The 21,948-nt window shown below is 39.2% G+C and overlaps 1 protein-coding gene across 4 annotated transcripts in view; it reads right to left on the bottom strand.

Moving 5' to 3' along the window:
* The window catches only part of LYN (LYN proto-oncogene, Src family tyrosine kinase), a 55,059-nt gene extending 33,696 nt beyond the window's left edge, over positions 1–21,363 (bottom strand). The window contains exons 1-2 of one of the 4 annotated variants that reach the window (XM_070747776.1): positions 20,740–21,029; positions 354–390 (exon numbers count right to left, since the gene is read on the bottom strand). The gene's annotated coding sequence lies outside the window, so the exon portion shown is untranslated. Of the gene's footprint in view, positions 1–353; positions 391–20,739 lie in introns of those variants that run through there. The other 3 variants (XM_070747775.1, XM_070747778.1, XM_070747777.1) reach the window with 3 other exon arrangements.
* Positions 21,364–21,948: the final 585 nt, after the last annotated feature.

The raw sequence follows: 21,948 nt of genomic DNA, 5'->3' as shown, positions 1-21,948 counted from the left end.
CTCATTGAATACTTTGTTCTGTACAAAGTTAAATGTGCACAACAGCAGGTGAAATTGATTGTCAATCAGTGTTCCTAAGTGGACAGTTTGATTTCACAGAAGTTTGATTTACTTGGAGTTATATTGTGTTGTTTAAGTGTTTCCTTTATTTTTTTGAGCAGGGTAGTTAGTTTCTATTCTCCTTAAAAATGTTGCCTTAAACCAAAACAAATTCATCGTCAGTAGATGTCGGTAAAAAAGTTATGATTCCAAAAGATAAAAATTAAATGTATTTATTAAATTTGCATATAGCCATAATCAAGAACTTGATTTTTAAAATCAAGTTTTAAAAATAAGAACAATATAATATATACCTTATAAATGTGTCCACTGTAATCATTGTTATTATTTCTAAATAAATGAGACATAAAAACAGTTATAAAAAAAGCAGTTATCTTTGCTGCCAAATACACTGATAATAAAGTCATATTGATATACTACTGGCAATCACAAATAATCAGTGGAAGGCATTCAGTGCTACTGTAGTTACTAGCTTCTTTTTTAGCATTAGGCAATAAACCACCTTATTTGCGGTGATGCTCCAAGGAATAAAACAATCTTGCTTTACAGAGGAAATGTTCCTTGTATATAATTTAAGCAGCAATTTCATCAGTCAGGAGGATCTGAGTCATGCCTGGAAACCCATCACTGTGCAAGAGGTTTTTTTGTCATGAGGGGTGAGGGAGAGTAGTATCTTGGTAGCATTATAACATAAACTTGCTGGAGAGGAATAGCTAACAAAATGCCTTTTCAGCAGAACTGATGGATACACATTTGTGTAGTTATAAGCTGTAAAAGTAGTCAATATATAAACAGGCAAAGAAAATGAAAATCTTATGTTGTACGGATACACCCAGGAAGTATTATAAAGGCATTAATTGCAAGGTGTTTTCGTAATATTTTTTTGACTAAGCAGCATAACCTAATATTCTTTTTTTAACAATAATGCAACATGCCCCAAATAAAAAAAGAACACAAAATCTATATCTAAACAGTGGACAGGGGAAAATTAATATTGACAAGGAAGAATGTTTGTAGGTCAGAACTAAAATCTTGGTTCACTCTAAGCTTGGTTCTCCCAAAGGTGTTTTTCCCCCCCAAAAGATAACTTGATTTTTCTGGCTTTTCTTTGAAAACATTTAGCTTCTGATTCAAGAAGCTTCTGAAGAGCTGAAGAAGCTTCTTAGAGGAAAAATGGAACATCTTCAAAAGAAAAACCAGAAAGTCCAATTGCCTCTTGAAAAAAGTGCCTTTGGGACAACCACGAACTAGATCAGTGTTTCCCAACCTTGGCAACTTGAAGATATTTGGACTTCAACTCCCAGAATTCCCCAGTCAGCATATCTTCAAGTTGCCTAGATGACTGAGAGAACTTCCATAGACCTTTGAGCTTGGTTGTTTTGTTGGAGACTTTTCATTACCCAAACATCAGTGCACTAACGATATTACCTAGTTTGAATAAAGAAACATCTGTAAGAAAACAACCAAGCTTAGAGCACAGGGATCCCTCAATGAAGATCATATCTCAATTGTATTATATTAGGTCACATTTTTGGGATAAGTCACTGAACACTACTAACATTTCCTAAAGTCTATGGAAACAATATTTTCCAGAACTACAATCCCCAATCCAATACAATCATTTTATTATTAATAGAACTAAATGCTATACTTTTTATTTGATCTTTGTTTATAACTACTTTAGTCATAAAGCCAATCTATGTACAGAGTTACAAAATAAATAACTGCCCAGCTAAAATACAGCTACTTCCTTCTTGGAAATTCCAGCAGAATTAAGTGAGGTATAAAAATGAAACAAAACACCTTATTAGTAATAGACTGATATAACATAATAGGCATGGCTTACCTTTTTATGACTGATGCCATAAATTATCTCTCATAGTTATATCTGCAAATGCCAGACTACCGGTATGTGCAAATGCTGAACTTTGTGAGATTATTAGTGACTCATGACCCTCTTACTTTATGTAAATTCTGGCCACAATGACTTCAGAACTGAAAGGCCTTCCTCTATTTGCCAGCCCTACAACTTAACAGTTTCACTTCAAAAATATTTCATTAGAATTCTGGTTACTTTTGTTTGAAGTAATCAAATGGCACTAGGAAATCATTTTATAATTTTATAATTATACGGAAATTAAAGCTTAATTAAGCTTCTATTGAAGGAGGAAGATGTCTTTAAATGTAAATGCAAACTATTAAAAACTGCACTACTGTGTGTTGGTTATTTGGTTGTTACTGCTGCATAATAAGAGTTATAGGAAAATATTAGGAATGCTGTGTCTATGTTGGTACATGCGGTCAGGCGGTAGGGAAAGCAAGTAGAATGCTTGGCTGCATAGCTAGGGGTATAATAAGCAGGAAGAGGGAGATAGTGATCCCGCTTTATAGAGCACTGGTGAGACCACATTTGGAATACTGTGTTCAATTCTGGAGACCTCCCCTACAAAAACATATTGACAAAATTGAACGGGTCCAAAGACGGGCTACAAGAATGGTGGAAGGTCTTAAGCATAAAACGTATCAGGAAAGACTTAATGAACTCAATCTGTATAGTCTGGAGGACAGAAGGGAAAGGGGAAAGGGTTAAATAAGATTCAGGAGGGAAGTGTTTTTAATAGGAAAGTGAACACAAGAACAAGGGGGCACAATCTGAGGTTAGTTGGGGGAAGGATCAGAAGCAACATGAGAAAATATTATTTTACTGAAAGAGTAAACATAGAAACATAGAAACATAGAAGTCTGACGGCAGAAAAAGACCCCATGGTCCATCTAGTCTGCCCTTATACTATTTTCTGTATTTTATCTTAGGATGGATATATGTTTATCCCAGGCATGTTTAAATTCAGTTACTGTGGATTTATCTACCACGTCTGCTGGAAGTTTGTTCCAAGGATCTACTACTCTTTCAGTAAAATAATATTTTCTCATGTTGCTTTTGATCTTTCCCCCAACTAACCTCAGATTGTGTCCCCTTGTTCTTGTGTTCACTTTCCTATTAAAAACACTTCCCTCCTGGACCTTATTTAACCCTTTAATATATTTAAATGTTTCGATCATGTCCCCCCTTTTCCTTCTGTCCTCCAGACTATACAGATTGAGTTCATTAAGTCTTTCCTGATACGTTTTATACTTAAGACCTTCCACCATTCTTGTAGCCCGTCTTTGGACCCGTTCAATTTTGTCAATATCTTTTTGTAGGTGAGGTCTCCAGAACTGAACACAGTATTCCAAATGTGGTCTCACCAGCATTCTATATAGCGGGATCATAATCTCCCTCTTCCTGCTTGTTATACCTCTAGCTATGCAGCCAAGCATCCTACTTGCTTTCCCTACTGCCTGACTGCACTGTTCACCCATTTTGAGACTGTCAGAAATCACTACGCCTAAATCCTTTTCTTTTGAAGTATTTGCTAACACAGAACTGCCAATACAACAGTCAGATTGAGGATTCCTTTTCCCCAAGTGCATTATTTTACATTTGGAAACATTAAACTGCAGTTTCCATTGCTTTGACCATTTATCTAGTAAAGCTAAATCATTTACCATATTGCCGACGCCTCCAGGAATATCAACCCTATTGCACACTTTAGAGTCATCGGCAAATAGGCAAACCTTCCCTACCAGACCTTCCCCTATGTCACTCACAAACATATTAAAAAGAATAGGACCCAGAACAGACCCTTGTGGCACACCGCTTGTAACCTGACTCTGCTCAGAATACTCGCCATTCACAACAACCCTCTGGTGTCTATGCTTCAGCCAGCTGCAAATCCATTGAACTATCCAGGGATTAAGTCCAATCTTCACTAATTTATCTATCAGCTCTTTATGTGGAACCGTATCAAAGGCTTTGCTGAAGTCCAGGTAGGCAATATCCACGGCACCACCTTCATCCAACACCTTTGTGACATAGTCAAAGAAATCAATGAGATTAGTCTGACATGATTTGCCTTCAGTAAAGCCATGCTGATTTGGGTCCAATAAGTTATTGTTTTTTAGGTGCTGATTTATCCTCTTTTTCAGTAGAGTCTCCATCATTTTAACGACAACTGATGTCAAGCTAACTGGCCTGTAGTTACCAGCTTCTTCTCTACTGCCCTTCTTGTGGATAGGCACAACACTTGCCATTCTCCAATCCTCAGGAACATCTCCTGTTAACAAGGATTGGTTAAACAAATCAGTCAGGGGGGTAGCAATGACAGATCTGAGTTCTTTAAGAACTCTGGGGTGGATGCCATCTGGACCCATTGCCTTATTTATCTTTAATCGTTCAAGTTCTTCTAAGACATCGGCTTCTAAGATCACTGGAGCTGAATCCGTACAGTTGGAAGCAATGCTATATCCCTCTATAGTATTATTTTGTAAGGTGTCTTTTGAGAAAACTGAACAGAAGTAGCTATTGAAATGGTCAGCGATCTCCTTATTCCCATTAATGCATGTATTTTTCCCGGTACTAAGCTTCGTGATGCCGCAGTTTTTCTTCTTCTTATCACTAATATATCTGAAGAAGGTTTTATCCCCCTTCTTTAGAGATTTGGCAATTTCTTCCTCTTTTGAGGCTTTAGCAGCATATATTATCTGTTTCGCCTCCTTCTGTCTCATTTTATACACCTCCCTATCAGCTATACTTCCAGACTCTTTATACCTCCTATAGGCAGCCTTTTTTTCATTGACTATAGTCCTTACATCATTGCTAAACCATAGCGGTTTCTTCTTCCTTTTACCTTTAGTTATTTGTCTTACATACAGTCCAGTGGCTTTTAAGATGGCCTTTTTAAATACAGTCCACTGGGTGCTCGCTCCTGCCATTTTATCCCTCCCCTTTAATTCATTATCTAAATATTCCCCCATTGCATTAAAATTTGTTTTTCTGAAATCCAATACTTTGGTTGCATTATATGATTGCTCACAATGAGTTTTTACATCAAACCACAAACATAGATGGTCACTGCAACCTAAATTTTCTCCCACCTTGACATCTGAAACCCAATTCCCATTCGTAAAAACTAAATCTAGAATATTCTCCCCTCTAGTTGGTGTCTTAACCAGCTGTGCCAGAGCTGCTCCTGTAAAGGCCTCTACTATATTCTTACTTTTGCATGTAAGGGCACTGGGGATATTCCAGTCAACATCAGGCATGTTGAAATCACCCATAACCACAATATCTCCCTTTACTGCCATTTGGGTAATTTCATCCACCATCTTGTTGTCATATTCCTCAGATTGCCCTGGAGGCCTATAGATCACCCCAATTCTAATGACAGAACCGTCTTTATTTTGCATGCAAATCCAGAGGGTCTCTAGATCTTGACATGTATTTTGAATTAGTGTTGTTTTTAGAGTTTCTTTAACATAAATGGCTACTCCACCTCCCCTTCTCTCTATTCTATCCTTCCTATACAGTGTATATCCTGGTATGGATATTTCCCATTCATTAGAATCCTTAAACCATGTCTCAGTTAGGGCAACCTGGTCCAAATTATCTCTAGATATTATGGCCATTAATTCACAGAGCTTGTTGCTCAAGCTTCGAGCATTCGTGCACATTACACGAAGAACATTATTTTCATTATTAGTTTGCCCCTTATCATCAACAACTACATCTATTTTATTTGCAGCTCCCTTTTCATAAGCTTCCAAAAACTGCTTTATCCTCATTGGTCGGGGACAGAAATCACCCACATCAGTTACATCTCTGTCCCCTTTACCTAGTTTAAATGCCTGTCCAAAAAAGTTCTGAATTCCTCACCGAGTACCTGGGTACCTCTGTATGATGGATGCAAACCATCCCTCTTAAACAACTCCCTATTAGACCACCTACTGACATCATGACTTACATAGCCAAAACCTTCAGCTTTACACCACTGCTTTAACCACACATTAAACTCTATGATACACGTTGTTTTATCCTCTTGGCCACAAACCGGTAACACCTCTGAGAAAGTCACTGAATCTGCTATTTTACCCAGCTCCACACTTAGACATTGAAAATCTCTTTTTACTACATTGACATTTCTCTGGGACAAATCATTTGTGCCAAGATGCACCACCACATCAATGTTATTACCTGTAGAGTAGTAAATGCTTAGACCAAACTTCCAGCAGACATGGTGGGTAAATCCACAGTAACTGAATTTAGACATGCCTGGGATAAACATATATCCATCCTAAGATAAAATACAGGAAATAGTATAAGGGCAGACTAGATGGACCATGAGGTCTTTTTCTGCTGTCAATCATTTATGTTTCTATATATGTTGTTTCTCTTCATTATTCTCCTCCTATCTGCCTCTTGTCTGGTTTCTTTTATTGTTTATATCAGCTTTTGTTAAATATTATTTCCTTTATTATGCTTTCCTTTCCCTCCCTACTGATTTACATAATATTAATAAATGGTTGATCAGTATTGTCAATTTGTGTAGAGGACAACTGGAAAATGTGGCATGATTCAAAATAATATTTTATAGCTTTTTTAATAGCATTTTTTCTTATTTGGGGAAGAATGCTTTGGCCCTTGAAATATTTCTGCTATATTTCTGATGGCTGTGACATATGTCTTTTTCATGGTTGTCTAAATTTTAATAATTTGTAATTTCCTTTGTAACATGACATTTTAAAAGGTTGGGATTCCCAGTTAGGTGCAAGGAATTGTTAGCTAAATATATAAAGATGGCAACTGAAATTGTTTCATTTTTCAGAACAGACTGACATTGTTTCTAAAGTTAAAAAACTGTTTTAGAAAACTTGGGCAGGGGAAATTGATGTGTGTAATAATACAACATGCAAGCGGTATAGGTATCACAGTATATTTAATAGATTTTTGATGAAAATGTTGTATTATGAGATCAGTATACCACTGTCCTAAATTTCTATGGTCCAACCAAAGATTATTTAGAACAAATAACTATTTATTTTGAACCTCTATACATTAACGGTTTGTTTGTTATTTTTGAGTTAATTTTGATTCCTGGTAACCATCCAGACAAGTTTTAATAGAAACATTTTTGTAAGTGATTTGTCATTGCGATAAAGAAATAATGACTGTCAATTAGGTAGAAGGATTCATGCCTAAGGCAGAAGTAGACTCTATGGAGACTCTTGTAAGGTATGGTATCTTTAGCCACTGCATCTTATATACTAAGGTAAAGGGCCATATAAGGGTTGACGGTTGTGTGAATTAAACTTTGGATTATAGGACATATACAGATAATCCTTGACTTACAACAATCCATTTAGGGACCATTGAAAATTACAACAGTGCTGAAAAAAGTGACTTATAACTGTTTTTCACAGTTATGACCTTTGCAGCCTCTCCTTGATTATGTGATAAAAATTCATACGCTTGGAAACTTATTCATATTTAATAATAATAATAACAACAATAACAAAACAAAAAAAAAGAGTTGGAAGGGATCTTGGAGGTCTTCTAGTCCAACCCCTGCTTAGGCAGGAAACCCTACACTACTTCAGATAGATGGTTATCCAATATCTTCTTAAAGATGTTGGATTTATGAATGTTAATATAACCCAAGGTCAAGTCATCATCTTTTGTGACCTCCTGACAAGCAAAGTCAATGGGGAAGTCAGATTCATTTAACAACAGGATTGTTAAATTATGAACTGCAATAATTCATTTAACAACTGTGGCAAGAAATGTGGTAAAATCAGGCAAAACTAATTTAACAAATGTCTCACTTAACAGTAGAAATTTTGGACTCAATTGTGGTCGTAAGTTGAGGACTACCTGTATTTGGTTCTAGGCTCAACTTCTTTGTTATTGTGCTTGCCTACATTTACTTTGAAGCTTTGAGTTTTATGAGGAATTTTGTTTTTGGGATAGTTTGCTACAGAGTGTGCTGCTGATTAGGGCTGAAAGGAAGTGACCTGCTCAAGATCACCAAGCTGGCTTCTTTATAAAAAGTGGATTGTGGTATCTAAATTCAGCAATCTTTTTAATAAGAATCCTGAACATCTAGCTCTTTTCCCAAGTACTGGGCCAATGCTCATTACAAAATCTGTTTTGATAGTGGTTATGGGGTTGTAATTTCTTTTGTTTGGCATAAATTAGCCTTAGTTAAATAACTGGTAAATCAACAAGGGTTGTTTCAAATTGTGTGAAATGGGTTTTCTTATAATCTTAAAACTACAGATAGTGCTTAATGATTACAACCACAATTGCGATTGGCATCACCATCTCTGAGCAATGTGGTTAAGTTGTATTTAAATGTTTGCCATGGGCATTAAGCAATCACCCAGAGATCTTAAGTGAGAGATCATGCGATTGCAACTTGCAATTTTACTGCCAGCTTCTCCAATGACTGATTATTGGAACTCAACTATGAAGCATGTAAGTGGCAAGCATGTGACCACAGAGTGTTGTGACATTTGTAAAAACTCACCTATTGCAAAGTGCCCAACCTAGGAACATATAGAAACATAGAAGTCTGACGGCAGAAAAAGACCTCATGGTCCATCTAGTCTGCCCTTATACTATTTTCTGTATTTTATCTTAGGATGGATATATGTTTATTCCAGGCATGTTTAAATTCAGTTACTGTGGATTTATCTACCACGTCTGCTGGAAGTTTGTTCCAAGGATCTACTACTCTTTCAGTAAAATAATATTTTCTCATGTTGCTTTTGATCTTTCCCCCAACTAACTTCAGATTGTGTCCCCTTGTTCTTGTGTTCACTTTCCTATTAAAAACACTTCCCTCCTGGACCTTATTTAACCCTTTAATATATTTAAATGTTTCGATCATGTCCCCCCTTTTCCTTCTGTCCTCCAGACTATATAGATTGAGTTCATTAAGTCTTTCCTGATACGTTTTATGCTTAAGACCTTCCACAATTCTTGCAGCCCATCTTTGGACCCATTCAATTTTGTCAATATCTGTTTGTAGGTGAGGTCTCCAGAACTGAACACAGTATTTCAAATGTGGTCTCACCTGCATTCTATATAGCGGGATCATAATCTCCCTCTTCCGGCTTGTTATACCTCTAGCTATGCAGCCAAGCATCCTACTTGCTTTCCCTACCGCCTGACTGCACTGTTCACCCATTTTGAGACTGTCAGAAATCACTACCCCTAAATCCTTTTCTTCTGAAGTATTTGCTAACACAGAACTGCCAATACAATACTCAGATTGAGGATTCATTTTCCCCAAGTGCATTATTTTACATTTGGAAACATTAAACTGCAGTTTCCATTGCTTTGACCATTTATCTAGTAAAGTGACCATTTATCTAGTAAAGGGATGCTGCACTGATTGTAAGTGTGAGAATCAATACAGCACAACACTACTTTTTTCAGTGTCACCATAACTTCAAAAAGTTGCTAGTCAAGGTAGTTATTAAGTGAGGACCTTCTACAGGATAATATTGGGGGGGGGAACCTATCTGCATGTGCAGTATATTGTATTCTTTAGTAAATGTTGAATAAAAGTTGCTTAAAATCACCTGCTGTTGAATGCCCAATCCAAAATGTCTGACTCTTAATTCATAGAAACATAGAAACATAGAAGACTGACGGCAGAAAAAGACCCCATGGTCCATCTAGTCTGCCCTTTTACTATTTCCTGTATTTTATCTTACAATGGATATATGTTTATCCCAGGCATGTTTAAATTCGGTTACTGTGGATTTACCAACCACGTCTGCTGGAAGTTTCATATAAGGGGTTGTTGTTGTTTTTGCTATTATCACATTTAGGATTACAAAAGGACTCTGGATTGATTGCTATGTATTAAAGATGCATATTACCTCCTTTGGCAACTTTAAGAACTCAAAGAGCCATTTTGACCCATTTCCCAGAAAAAAACGAAATACCAAAGCCACAAAACCTAAGTGGGCATGGGCAACTTAACGTCACTCCCACTGAGTCACATTGACTCCACCCACCCCAGCTATGGCTACCCAGGATTTTGGGTCTGTTTTCTATGAAGAAAATGTATCTCTTCTCTTTTCGTTCTCTTTCTCTCCCTCCATCTTTTTCTCCCTCTCATCTTTCTTTCTCTCTTTCCTTCTCCCCATCACTCTCTCTCTCTCCCTCTTCCTTCTCACCCATCTCTCTTTTCCTCTTCCTTCCTCATCTCTCTCTTTCTCCCATTTCTCTTTCTCCCTCTCTCTCTCCTCTCTCTCTGTGCTGAGAAATGATTGCCACCCCTGGCTTCTCTTCAGTCGACCCTCCGACCCTCTTACGACTCCCTGGCTGGCTGTACCAAATGCAGGGAGATTCATCTCAAGCGAGTGCCAAGCGGACATGGAGGGTGGGCAGTTGCTTGCTTAAGGAGGATTTTTGGATGAGGCTTCTCTCCTTCCCTAAGGATCCGGCCATTGCCTTGCTGTGTCCTGTTCTGTCCCCCTCTGCAGCTCTTCGGCTGAACAGAGAGGGCGTGACCTCAAGCCTGAAGTGGCAGGAAGCAAAGGCTGCCTAATGCGCAAATGTGGCATGAAGGCAGCTACAGGCCTGCTTCTCTCATGTCCTATGGATCCATCCATCACCTTGCTGTGTGCCCCCGCCCTGCATGAGAGGAGAAGGAGTGTTGCTGGAGTGAAAGCAACCTTTGCTTCCTGCCGCTTTGGGCTGGAGCCTACGCCCACTCTCCTTGACCGAAGAGCTGTGGGAAGGCAGGACGGGACATGGCAAGGCAATGGCCAGAACTTTAGGGCAGGAGAGATCATCCTCCTTAAGCAAGCAGCTGCTTGCCACCTGCCCTCCGAGCATGTCTTTGTTGCGCTTGGTACTCACTTGATGGTCTCCCTGCACATGTGCACACTCCTGGCCCCACCACAGCCATCAGGGAGTTGCAAAAGGGAGTGGAGAGTTGCCGGAAGGGAAATTTTAGCCAGAGTGGCTACATTCCTCAATCGGCACCATGGCACCACCGGCATTCACGCTGTTGCTCTTACCTTCTTAGGCGAGGTGAGAGGGGAGCGAGGCCAGCCCGTGATGGGACAGGGAGCCACAACAGGGAACCCAAAGAGCCACATGTGACTCCAGAGTCACAGGTTGCCCACCCCTGGGCTGGGCGAATGTGACTGGTCCAAAGTCAGCTGGCTGGCTTTGTCCCTGCAGCAAGACTCGAATTCAGTCTCCTGGTTTCTAATCTAGTGCTTGGTTCTCCTCCCACATAAGGTAGAACCAAATATATTAAAGATCTCTCATACAACTATTTTTATTGGACCACCAGAATTCAAGAATTAAAATTCATTGGTTATGCTGATGTTAGTTTAGTATACATGCATGTTTCCTTGTGTCTATCTTTGAAAGAATCCTGATAGTATATATGAGATTTCAACCAATAATTTTCCTTTTCACTGGATATAGGGTCTACTTAATGTGCTGTTCTTTTACTTTAGTATAAGATCTCTGGACTCTTGTTTCCATGCCTGAAGGAAGACACACATATATTGTATGTCTAGTTTACATATAATGATTAGCTATAATGTAACCAGTGTGTTTGAATATAATGTTCAACATTATTTGAAAATCTGATGGTAAGGCTATAGATTTAGATTGAAAAAGCAAAAATGGGATTCTGAACACTTATATCCATGCATATAGCAATACCTTAAACCAATTATATCTTTTCCTATATTTATTTGGCTACCTTTTGCATAATCTTGGGAGAAAATGAATTTATTTAAAGAACTCCTAACATGTGCTACATGCACATTCACACACGCTTTTAAAGACATTATGTTTTCTCAACTTGACCATCACCTAGCTGCATTTGCTAGTTGCTTTGTTTGGCTTCTCTGTGTGGAAAAAACATGAACACTATCAAGAATACAAATCTAAAAATTATGTGCACTAAAAATAAGCAATCAAAAAGATACTTCAACATATTTATTATATCATTTATTTATTTTACATAGCGATTAACCTTGCAGTTGTGACCTTAGGTTGCATACATGGGTTAAAACCCAAAACCAAAACCAATAATTAATAATGGTGCTTAATGACAAACTCAATTCAAACCTTAAGAAAACACACAATCACAGTGACAATTCACCTAGTCTCCAGATCTCATGCTGAAGAATTTATGACTGCTACTAGAGTCAGGACCATATTATTCTGTAGAGCAGGGATTCCTAAACCTTGTGTCATCAGACCTCCTTAATGTGCACTAATAATCAAAATAGCAAAATGAATACAAATGCACAATGAAAATGATACAATACAACTGTACTTTTAACAAAGACATAACAAATAAAAACGTTCACACCGCTCCTGGACTCCCAAGGGATATACCCTTGTTTGGGAAACTTTGAATTCCTGGATCTCTCCCAGAAGACAAAGTTAGTAAAAATACCTGAAGCATGTTTATCCTCTTGGTGGAATGGCAGAAAAGGATGGGTACCTCTGACCCATGGGGTAAGAACCATAGGTTTGATATTTTTGTTTTAACTCATACATGCCTTAATTTTGAATCTAAAGTTTGTAAAGCACACTATTAAATAAAAGCATGTATACCTTGTTGATGTGTTGGAATCCAGAGTGGCAAGGCTGAAAGATAAAATGACTTATACAAATATTTAATTTGTAAAGTCTACTTACAAGTTGCTTTCAAAGTTTACATTTCCCAAAGCAATAGCAATGACTACTGGTTCATTCAGAAGGAAGAGAAAAACAGACAGGGGGTAGGCCGCTCACTGGAACGAGGACTAGCTGCCTGAAAGCGATTCTTCATTCCGCCCCCGCCCCCCGGGAACCTTTCAGTCATCCTGTGGTACTGGTGATAGATGACATCCAGGCCCTGGGCTCAAGCTGCTGCTGCTGCTTAATGATCCAAGATGGCGCCGACAAGATGGCACCGACAAAGGCTGCCTCGGTGAAATGCTCTCAAACATTTTCTTCATTTTCTACTCGCTGAGAGCATATGCACCAAGACAAATTCCTTGTGTGTCCAATCCTAATTGGCCAATAAAATTGTATTGTATTGTATTGTATTCTATTCTATTCTATTCTAATGCCAGGTTGGTTACAAATAAAGCTCCCCTCATTTGCGATTTATTCACAGATGAGGAGACCAACCTGGCATGTGTGACTGAAACCTGGCTGAGTCCCAAAGGGGGTTTCCCCCTCTTGGAGATGTGCCCATCTGAGTTTCAGGTGTGGCACCAGTCACGAACCCAGGGAAGTGGGGGAGGAGTAGCTATCATAGCCCAGAAGACCTTCAGCCTGCGCAGGCTCTCTGCACCTGAGATAGTTGGCTGTGAGTCCCTTTGTGACGTTTGAGCTAGGGGTTCAGGTGGGTTTGTTGTTTACGTACCTGCCTCCCAGCTATGTGAAAACAGCCCTGCCTGAACTGCTCGAGAAGGTAGCTGGGTTGGCGGTCGAGTTCTCCAGACTGATAGACTCTGTGAATCCTCTGGGTTGGTACAGGAGTTCATGGCTTCCATGGTGTCTATGGACTTGACCCAGGTAAAACAGGTTCTGACACATGAAGGGGGACACACCCCACATGGGGTTTCTCTCGGGGCAGTTGAGTAATGTTCTGAATTTAAGGAGCTTAGACATCTTGCCTTTGTCATGGTCTGATTATTTTCTGCTACAGCTTGATTTTAGGGCTCCAATCCTCCCTCGCAGGGAGGCGGAACTGATTAGGTGGTTCTGCCCCAGACACCTAATGGATCCAGCAGGGTTTCAGAGGGCGCTTGGAGAAATACCAGATTTGCTTATACACAATTCAGAAGAGTCCCTGGTAACGGCCTGGAATACGGCCGCAACAGGGGCTTTGGACAGGATTGCTCCTCTGCTTTTCTGTGGCAGTAGACCCAAGAGATCACCTTGGTTCACCAAGGAACTCAGGGGGATGAAATGCCAGAAGAGACATCTAGAGGAGCATTGGAGGGCCAGTAAATCTATATCTGACCGGCAGGACAATCTAATTTTCTTTGTGACTGGAATGTATACCTGCTTCATCACTTCATTGTAATGAGGTGTACAGTATTAATGATCAATGGGGAAAAGATGCATCCTCACAATATTTGTGATCTGGGTTATATTTGGGATTTCAGTACTACATTGCAACGTGCCTGAAGAACCAAAAATAAAATATTAAACAATGATTTAAACTAGCTACATAAACTGGCTATATTTAAGGAAAATTGGAAAGATGCATTATTTTTATGATCTATACTTAGCAAGCCTACATGTTTTTGGTGACAAAGAACTTAAAATAAATTTATCTAAGACACTGGATTTCCTGCTGTTGTTAACATGCAATAATGAAACTTCAAGAAAAGGAACTATGAAAAATATTATCGACACACACTTTCTTTAGTAACCGGGTAGCTTTACAGTTCTTTAGTCACAATATCCAAACTATAATATGGCGGCTGTACAGCTTTTTGAATTAGATACCTTTCTCTTTTTTAAAGCAAAACGCAATTTTTAATTAAAACTCAAATATCGTAAGCATATAATTTACATAGCAACCCATTTCACAAACATGATTCTGGGCAGTGAATCATAAAACAAATACTATAAACCAATAAAAATAACCATCAAAAATAATTCAACATATATGGTAAATAAGACACTGGGAGAATGGAGAAACATACTACACACAATGCAACTACTTCATGTGCTCCCCAAGCTTGGTGAGGAAAAAAAAAGCTTTTGAAAGAATTCTAGAAGAGCAATAGGACTGGGGCTAATGTCACTCTTGAGACAAATGATATTTGTGGGAGGGTTTGTGGAAGGGTTGTGGTTTTTTTCAGTAATTCCACTGCAGAAAAGGCCCACCTATTGCTTAGGTTTTTCTTTAACAAAATATATCTTGCTGAAATTAAGAAATTCTCAGATCTTTCGTATGATCTATGGTTATCTTTAATTATCTAATAATTAATAATTATGTTCATATCTTCCAATGGTTCCAATGGTTTCATTGTGCTGAGCAGGGAAAATATATCTCCTAATATTAATCATGTGATTTTTTTCCTTTTCTTCACATAAAAAATTTGTCACACTTCATAAAAAGTTGGATAGAGACACAGAGTCACTCTAGCAGTAAGACTGGTGGCATATACATTTAATAAATATAATTTTCATCAGTAAAAAAAAAATGAATAAAACATTGTATTCCAACATTTATATGGAATAATCAACATAGCAGAAAATTATCTACTGCTTTAAGCCTAAATTTGCATGCATCAGATGTCGGAGTGGGTGGGTGAGAGAGGAACTATAAAGTCATGGTTTGTCTGGAACTTTTTAAACACCAAGATGCAATTGCCTCTTTTTACCATCCTGACTTCTCTATATGCAATGTGTATAAGGACACTCCAAATTGGCCTTTTACCATTAATCTCTTCTAACTAATTTCTTCTTAAAACTGGAAGATACATTGATGTAGTCCATTCCATGTAAAGCAATTAAAATAGGTAAAGCTTTATCAAACCCTGCACCTGTTAATAACAAGGTAGCATTTTAAGACCAACACTCTTTATACTTTACCTTTGTGTTCATATTATAAGCAACTGTGTTGTTTTCACCAATGATGTAAAACTATTCAACACCACATACAATACTGCTGCCCTAAAAAAAGACCTTGACTATGCAGAATGGTCAAAAATTGACAACTTCAAATCTCAACCAACCGATGCTCTCTCTTACACATTGGCAAAAAAAAATCAGAAGACAAAACACAAGTTGGGTGGACATGATCTCATATATAACCCTCACTCTTATCAAGGACCTTGGAGTACTAATCTGTAATGATCTAAGTGCCAGAATTCACTATAACAATATTGGCAAAAAGGCATAAAGAGTTGTAAACCTAATCTTGCGTAGCTTCTTCCCTGATAATATTGCACTACTAACTAAAGTAGTGATGGTGAAATTGCATGCCCACACCCATATTTCAATGCCTCCCACCCATCATGCACACACGACCCCACTGCTCCCCATTTCCCAACTTCCAGTAGGCCTCTTTTTCACCCTCCCCAGGCCCCAGAAGCTTCCTTGGAGCCTGGGGAGAGCAAAAACACCCTCTCCCACTCCCCAGAAGTCCTTCTGAGGATGGATATGGCCCATTTCCCGATAGGCCTTTTTGCTTCTCCAGGCTCCAGAGAATTTCTTGGAGTCTGGGGAGGGCAAAAAAGCCCCTCCCCACCATCCTTCCAGAGCTGAAAATCAGCTGGAAGGAGCGTAATGCCCACTGGAGCTGAGCTAAGGAAATGGCTCGCATATTGGCAGACAGGGCTCCGCATGTTACCTGTCGCACAGGTGCCATAAGTTTGCCATCATAGAACTAGAGCATGCAAAACATTTGTTAAAGCAATTCTTGAATTCACTTGTCTGGAACCTATTTGTATTGGACAAATACAATTGAGAGAGTCCAGAGATACTTTCAAGAGAAGAGTTGTCCACTCCTTTACTCTCAACAGAATACTTTATGTCACCAGGCTGGAAATTTTGAGCTTAGAAAACTTAGAACTATACCGCCTTCGATCTGACCTAAAGATAGCAAACATAATTATCTGCTACAACATCCTACTTATCAGTGACTACTTCAGCTTCAATTGCAACAGCACACGATCACACAATAGATACCAACTTAAGGTAAACTGCTCCAAACTCAATTGCAGAAAATACAACTTCAGCAACAGAATAATCAATGCCTGAAATGCACTACCTGAATCTGTGGTTTCATCCCCAACCTCCCTAACTTTAACCTTAGACCAGTGCCACCAGTGGCATGTGGAGCCATATCTACTGGCACACCAGCTGTTGCCCTAGCTCAGCTCTAACATGCATGTGTGTGCTGGTCAGCTGGTTTTTGGCTCACACAGAGGCTCTGGGAGGGCGTTTTTGGCTTCCAGGTAGCCTCCAGGGGTTGGGGGAGGGTGTTTTTACCCTCCCCTGGCTCCAGGGAAGCCTTTAGAGCCTGGGGAAGGTGAAACACGACCCTACTGGGCCCACCAGAAGTTGGGAAAGAGGCCGTTTCCAGCCTCCAGGGGTGGAGGAAGCTGTTTTTGTCCTTTCCAGGCATTGAATTATGGGTGTGGGCATTCGGGCATTTGCGCATGCGCGATAGTGCGCGCTTATGTTCTTTCTGCATCCAAGGAAAAAAAGGTTCACCATTACTGCCTTAGACTATTTATTGTTGACCTCACTCCATTCCTAAGAGGTCTGTAAGGAGCATGCCTAAGCACACCTGTGTGCGTACCATCCTGTCCTACTGTCCTCATTTATTTGTATCCATTTCCTGTATTCATAATCATGTTTATACTTATATTTATTAAGCCTGACAAATAAATAAAATTAAAATTAAATAAAAATATAGCTATCAATATGACTTCTGAATTTTAAAATAGTAATTTACTTATATAAGGAATAAACTAAGAATAGACGTGTAATTTGGAATCATGACTGATTAAGTGATTTATGAGAAAACTATTTATTCTAAAGACCACTACTGTTCATTTATAAGCCTTTCTAGTGAACACAAATGGATTGTAACTACACAACATATACACTATGCTTTGTTTATTGAAGCATCAAATGTTTATAACATATGCACACAATAATATCAACCCTACTCCAAATTTGTTTTTTTAAACTTTTTTACAAAAAATCAGGAAACAATTTCCCCCTTATTCAAGTTACAAAGAAAACTTTTTAAAGAATAAAATTAAAAGTTTGTCCAGTATTATAAGTAATTGTTTAACATTCCATTTGGAGTAATTATTAACTTTTGCTTGTATCAGAAAACTATAAAAACAATGGAGAATGCTAAATAGTAAACAACTATTCAGATAGCCTTATCAACATTGTGAAATAATAGAATAGAATAGAATTTTATTGGCCAAGTGTGATTGGACACATAAGGAATTTGTCTTGGTACATATGATCTCAGCTTACATAAAAGAAAAAGATAAATTTGTCACGTGGTACAACACGTAATGATTGTCATAAGGGTCAAATAAGCAATGAAGAAACAATCAATATTAATAAAGTGAAAATCAATGAGCAACAAAACAGAAGTATATTGTTAAGATGAATATCCTATATTAATTCTGTACTTTTTTGTAAATCTTTAAGTATCTAGAACAGTGGTTCTCAACCTGGGACACTTTTGGGGGTCGAACGATTGTTTCACAGGGGTCACCTAAGACCATGGGAAAAGACAAATTTCCCATCGTTTTAGGAACTAAAGCTTCTATTCTTCTGCCTTGGAACATATTTTTACAATTTGACCAATCAGGTGTTTTCAGTGGGGGTGACCCTCTGATCTTCCTATCAATCAGCTTAAAGTTCTCTTGGGAGAATTGGTGCTGGAAGTATGGTTGGGGTCACCACAACATGAGAAACTGTATTAAGGGATCGCGGCATTAGAAAGATTGAGAACCACGGATCTAGAACATCCTTACGGGTAAATAAGAATAGGATTGAGAAATTGAAGACAATTTTTAACTGCTCTTCTAGATTTTTTTTTAAACTTCACTATAGTTAATATTAATCATAAAAAAGAACTTGTATCTTGTAACAATGATATAGATAGTTTAGTTATTACTAATATCTAAGAGCAGCTGTATTATTATTAAACTACACAAGACAGTAAGATATTATGTTTACAGGTGTTATCTGATTGAAGAAAACAGCTACTGGTATCCATAAGTGGGGGAAATAGCTGATATGGTTTATATTTCTTAAAAATCAATCATGTCATAAAACAACCTAATTTTAATAAGACTGAAAATGTAGTGACACTTGCAAAACAAATTCTGAACAAGATGGAAAATGTCTGTCAAAATTAAACAACTGACCTGCATAAATTTACTTCCCTATAAACTGATGGATAGAGGAGCTATTGTAATAATAGTACTGACTTCCTTTCAGCTATTGCAACTGTAACATAGCTGGTATACAGATAAAACTTCCTCTAAGGGTCAGCTGTATAAACTGCCCATCACACTTCCTCTTTTTAAAAGAGCTGCTAAGCATACCGTTCAAACTCCAGAGCATTAAGAATTTAATTAACAAAGCAGGAAATGGCACTAGGTTGTAAATAGTTTCAGAGCTTCATTAACAATATGCATTTGTACCCCTTTGCTAATGTTATTATTCAATTCTACAAGCTGCTGCAACAAGTCTACCAAAGAATCCTTAAGAATAATATTGTATATAAAGTCTAGACTACTGGACCCCAGATTCAAATCCTAATTTTGCCCTGAAGCAAAGTTCATAAACTTAAGTCCCCTTCTCTCAGCCTTGTGGCATTTTTGTAATGATCAAATGAGAAGACAGCAAACTAGGCATCTTGCCTTGTCCTTCTGAAGAAAGGTGAAACACTTACTTACAAATTAAATCATGATTGACAATCATGATACGCTTGTTAATTGTTTTCTGAACCCCTCCCCCCCTTTTTTTTAGGTTTGCAGGCTTCAATGCATCATCCATTACTAGTTTGTGGCACAATCATACAATGCCTAACGTCTCTAACCCAACTAACACCTAACAACAGTAGAGAAAATTGGATTGGAGAAGACTGATCTTCCACTGCCTCTAATTTCACAGTACTGTATACTGTATACATTTCATTTATTTAATAGATTTGTATGCCGCCCCTCTCCAGACTCGGGGCGGCTCACAACAATAATAATAACAACAGTATGACAATGTAACAAATCTAATATTTAAAAAACATCTAAAAAAACCGTCATTAAAACCATACAACACAAGCATACCATACATAAAACTATATAAGCCTGGGGGAAGTATCTCAATTCCCCCATGCTGGCGATACAAGTGGGTCTTAAGCTATTTACGAAAGGCAAGGAGGGTGGGGGCAGTTCTGATCTCTGGGGGGACTTGATTCCAGAGGGCTGGGGCCACCACAGAGAAGGCTCTTCCCCTGGGGTCTGCCAGACCATATTGTTTAGTCGATGGGACCCGAAGAAGGCCAACTCTGTGGGACCTTATCGGCCGCTGGGATTCATGTGGCAGAAGACGGTTCCGGAGGTATTCTGGTCTGATGCCATGTAAGGCTTTATAGGTCATTAGCAAACTAATATATGTTAATTCAATTACTGTAGGTTAGCTCGTCTGGCCAATTTCAAGAGATGTTCAATATCTTGTATGGGCAAAGATTCTTAAATAAAAAGGGGGGGGGGAATGGAACCATAATTCACCCCCGAAGTATGAAAATCAAGCGTTGGTTGAATTTACAATAGATTCCTTAGTTCCTTGAGAGCCAATGGGCCCCAGGCACCCCTTCGGCTGTCAATTCCATCGGAGAGCAAACTGCCCCTTTACCTATTTCCCCACCCAGAACCCGCATCCGTCAGAAGTAAATCGGTCAGGAGCAACGACCTCCTCTTCGCAGGTAAGACCATTTATGGAGCAAGAGCCCACGTACACCCAAGCGCAATGTTTCCCAACCTTGGCAACTTGAAGATATTTGGACTTCAACTCCCAGAATTCCCCAGCCAGCGAATGCTGGCTGGGGAATTGCTGGAGAATTCTGGGAGTTGAAGTCCAAATATCTTCAAGTTGCCGCGGTTGGGAAACACTCTCCAAGCGGATTCGAGTCGAACCGGGCGGGGAAAGAAAGATCGCGGTCCGCTCCAAGGAAGTTCTACGGACTCCAGTAAAAACCAAGCCACGGGAAGGGAGAAAGCCACCGCCAAAAAGCCCCCGGGAAAGAAGAAAGCGGGACTTACTTTCCTGAGCCTGGAGAGTCGAACTCCGCACCAATTTAAGTCCACCGTTTCTTCAGCCCGGAGGCTGGGCGCGGGGTTGGGGGGGAGAGCGAGCCCCGCAACCCAGAAGGAGCCTCTCTGAGAACGCAGCCGCCCCACTTTTTTTCGGAACTTAAAAAGAGGGGAAGTGAAAACCTAACCAAGGAGAACCGGCGAGGCTCATTCTCGCCTCAGCCAGTGCCGCTCGCGCTGCTGAGAGGAACCGCGGGCGCCGTGCAAAGAGGCTACTGTGCGCTCCGGCTTTACTTCCTGGTCGTGGGCAATTTGCATAGTTCTTCTGGAAAGGGCGCGCGGGGGGGAGGAGGGGGGGACTGCCCTGAGGGGGGGGGGGGGAGAGAGAGAAGTACTACTGTAAAGAAAATGTGATTATTTTTCCCAAAAGGGGGCGCGGTCGGTTGTGCCTCAGAAGTGGCGTCCTCGCGAATGGACGCAAAGCCACCGGGCGGCGGGGGAGGGAAGAGAGAAGCTCGGCTTTAGGGCTCTAGTAAAGGCGGTGGATAGAAGGAGCTCCCTCGCCTCGTAAAAGAGGGAACGGGTCGGGCAGAAACTTGCAGGGAGCTCAAAGCCAAAGTCCCTTTTAATTCCGATTTGCCTCCACAGAATCCGTCGTCAACTGCCGAAGCCTCCGGATTACAGTTCCTAGAGTTTCCATATAATGTGAACTAAGTAAAAGAAGAATCGGAATATATCTGCCGGGGAAAAGTTATGTTGAGGTCAGTGAGGTGGGGGAAGGGGGGAAAAAAAGTACAAGAAAACCCAGTCTCCGATATTGCAGTAGGCTAAACATTCATTTTGGTTCAATGGCATGAACTCAACTATATACACTGCTCAAAAAAAATAAAGGGAACACTCAAATAACACGTAGATCTGAATGAATGAAATATTGTCATTGAATACTTTTATTGATTGATTTATTGATTTTATCCATTACACAATGAGGGTTTTAGTGGGTATACACATACTAAAATACATAATGAAGGTTATAGAGGATATATTCATAGTAAAATATATCTAAGAAAGAATAGAAGAGAAGATATAGGAATAAAATATATCAATGAAAGAATAGAAGAAGAGATACAGTATAGGAATAGAAGAAAGGCATAGAACTTTGTTCTGTACAAAGTTGAATGTACACAACAGAGTGTGAAATTGATTGTCAATCAGTGTTAT

The sequence above is a fragment of the Erythrolamprus reginae genome, chromosome 3, assembly GCF_031021105.1.
Source record: "Erythrolamprus reginae isolate rEryReg1 chromosome 3, rEryReg1.hap1, whole genome shotgun sequence".
Classification (NCBI taxonomy): Eukaryota; Metazoa; Chordata; class Lepidosauria; order Squamata; family Dipsadidae; genus Erythrolamprus; species Erythrolamprus reginae.
Note: the sequence above shows the minus strand (reverse complement) of the source record. Positions and strands in the feature narration are given on the sequence as shown.